The sequence below is a fragment of the Rhinichthys klamathensis genome, unplaced genomic scaffold (genome assembly GCF_029890125.1).
Source record: "Rhinichthys klamathensis goyatoka isolate OS25496 unplaced genomic scaffold, OSU_Roscu_1.1 h1tg000065l_1, whole genome shotgun sequence".
Classification (NCBI taxonomy): domain Eukaryota; kingdom Metazoa; phylum Chordata; class Actinopteri; order Cypriniformes; family Leuciscidae; genus Rhinichthys; species Rhinichthys klamathensis.
Genome location: NW_026606608.1, coordinates 1284845 through 1288517, shown reverse-complemented (window position 1 = coordinate 1288517; position 3673 = coordinate 1284845).

The window sequence follows — 3673 nt, the reverse complement described above, 5'->3', positions numbered from 1 at the left end:
TCTTCAGCACAATGATAACCACAACATTCAATAACAGAAACAACTCTAAATGACCAACTGAACATTAAACATTAAAAATGAAATTAGTGCTTATTTGCTAAGCCTTTTATTGCATTCCTGCTGTGTACAGAACTTCCAACACGAGAAGAAAGCAATTTCATTCATGATAACATGAAAAATCTGCCGTGATTTAGAGGGAGGTTACTGCCATCTGTTGGAAACCAAACACAATTAAAGTAATATGAAATTTCAATAAAGCCACTAGATGGCTGTATTAATAAGAGTTTGTGGTCTTTGAAACAGTTATGAATAGGTTATATTCACCAACAATACTTTCTTGCCACAGATCAGACATTCTGCATATGAATATCAACAATTGTGACATGCATTGACATGCCGCAATGCATGCTGGGAATCACCATAGTGCAAAGCCATGACCTTTTCACTATGGTGATTCCCAGCATGTCAATGCATGTCACGATTGTTGATATTCATTCCCAGCATGCATTGCAGCATGAAGCACGTCACCATTGTTGAGATTCATATGCTGATCCTTGATGTCTGTTTGTGTCTAAAAATATGTTTAATAAAGTCTGATCTGTAACAAGAAAACTTTGTTGATGAAAATAATCTATTAATAATAAATAACCGCTATTGGTCAGTGATCAGATTAATGAATTATTCTCTATTAATAATAAATAACCACTAATGGTCAGTGATAAGATTAATGCATTATTCTCTATTAATAATAAATAACCACTATTGGTCAGTGATAAGATTAATGAATTATTCTCTATTAATAATAAATAACCACTATTGGTCAGTGATAAGATTAATGAATTATTCTCTATTAATAATAAATAACCACTGTGAATTATTCTCTATTAATAATAAATAACCACTATTGGTCATTGATAAGATTAATGGATTATTCTACTTTATGATGCTGAAAACTTTATCACCTGATCATCTTTGTTTCTGGTTCCCTTTGCGACATATTATGTGTTTTGGTAAACACTGTTACGAAGACCATAACTCACACAAAAAGGACATGGTGTAATGGTGACCAAACATTTTCAATAAAATAACATAACATCTAAACCTCTGTTCATTCTCAATAAGAGCTTCTGTTGACGTCTGGCAGAGATAAAGTCAGTCTGGTGGAGCTGGTAATGCTGTTTGTGGAGGTGTTTAATCAGATCTTCAGAGATGTATTGTCTTCTTTTATTTCCATTTGATTTCAGGCTGTGTGGCTTTAAGTCAGTTGTTGTGTTTCATCTTCTGAGAGTGCAAGCATGATGTTAAACCAACATCACATTGTAACATTGATTCAATGCCATTACCATTGATTTTTGGATGAAATTTAAAAAATAATGTCAGCATTACTTGCGGGAGCAAAAGTGATGTCGATTCAATGCAGTTAACAGACACATTAACATTGATTTAACATTGTTTCGAGGGTTGTAGGCAGTAAAACACATTCACACTTATTGTAGGCAGTAAAACACATTCACACTTATAGAAAATGTAGTGTCTGCAATTCACACATCTTTGGTGTGAGGGAAAGCACAGCAGATATGAGGGTAAAGACGTTCTCGCTCAGCTGGGACTCGAACCTTTCGCCACTGCCCTTAATATCAGACATAAGAGACAGAGACTTGTTCACAGCAAAACCCTCAGTGTTAAATTACTGCTATAAGTGTTTATAAAACACATTTGTTATACCAAAAAACAAAACAAGACAAAATATGATAAGGTGTTTCTTATTATGTGTTTATAATGACATAACCATCACGCCGTGGCCTGGTGCACTAATCTCTGATTATATTAATTGTTAATTTTGTGTGATTGACAGTATAATTCAACAGATCCAGTAGTGTTATGATTAATCACAGGCCTACTGATTTTAAAGTTATTCTGCACTTATATATTAGAACTGCTTTTTCATTCAGACACACAGTCGCCATTGTTGAGATTCATACAATGATTCTTGATGTCTAACAAATTCAGATAAACAGATCAACTCCAAACATATCAAAACAAGCCAATAAAAGGTTACAACAAATCAGCAAAAAAAAAGCAAATAGTAATAATAAAAGAAAATACTAAGAGAATTCAGCTGCATACTTTAATAATGCCGCAATGCATGCTGGGAGCCATGGATGAGTATTGATTGGTGACACCCAGCATGCATTGCAACATGAACCTTTATGTTGATTGTGAGATTCATACGCTGATTCTTGATGTCTTTTTGTGCAAAATAACTTTTTAATCTTATCACTGCTGGATCTCCAGAATCCCAGGGTTGCTGTAACCAATGACATGGAATGTATTATTTATATAATTAAAGATTAGACTCTAATATGCAAAAGTCAAGGGTTTAACTAAAGCAAACACTGACCTCTATCATGGGGACTTCATGTGAAAATTAACAGATTTTATTGAAAATGTTCAGTTTGAAGTTCTGTAGACGTATGACAGAATTGTGTTTCTGATTATCTCTTTCTGTTCTTGTTTCTCTTTCCTTCAGTGATTCTGCTTGTTAACAGCAGGTGTTCATCACTAATTCTCAATCAGAACTCAATCCGTTATTTATCTCATTAACTTTAACACTGTGAGTGTGGATTATATAAACAGAGAGTAATTTAACACTAGGAAGGAACCCAGTGCTGTTAACAAGTATCCGTCTCTTATGTCTGATATTAAAAACAGTGGGAAACAGAAGGTTCTGGTTCGAGTCCCAGCTGAGCCAGAACGTCTATACCCTTATATCTGGTTTCCCTCACACCAAAGATGTGTGAATTGCATTAAATTGTCAGAATGTGTGCCTGTCGATGGATCCACGACTGAGTTTCTTGGTATCGCTGAGCTAAAATCAGGGTAGAACACTGCATTTCTAAATTATGAGATTTTTTATATGTAAAAACCTTACTAACATCATAAGTCTACCTCAGGAAACATACAAAAATATAGAAAGGCTCAAATGGCCAGCCAACCATCCATTTATGAAGAATCCCCACAACCCTACATATGACAAGTGAGGTTTGGAATAGATGGATGGAGATTATATAATTAAACCTATTTCTGCTTTTGTTTTTTCCATCCTCTCCTCATTTATTGTTTGAGGACATTGCACAAGAAATGTAGGGTTAGGTAGAGTAACAGCTAGAAACAGAAGAGAAGAAACCATAACCTTCAGACAAGCAGCTTTTAATATTAAACTGTCAGGACGAGACAGGAGAACATGTGACCATGATCTGACCCAAATATTACATAACTTTATTCAAACCCATGTTTATCATAGAAAAAGACAAACAAACACAGTTTTGCACACAGCATTGTTCCAGCATATGTGTTGGTACACAGAAACATTGTTTTCAGCAGAGAACAAGATAAAGTGCAAAAAAACAGGAGGTTGGTGAGGACATAAGAGCGTCCGGTTCTGGGCTCATGCGTGCAGTTTACATCTCAAACGAGTTCACATCCTTAAATCAGTCTATATGCAAGTATACAAATAAAGAAGGAATGGTAATACAATTGTTAGCAACTTCCCAAACCTGGAAGAAAAAAGTTACAGCACAAGTTTATCAATGGATTCATGATTGTTTTGAACTTTGAAAAGATTTTAAGCAAGTACATCACAACTTATTACAATCAAAATCAAAAGATCAAA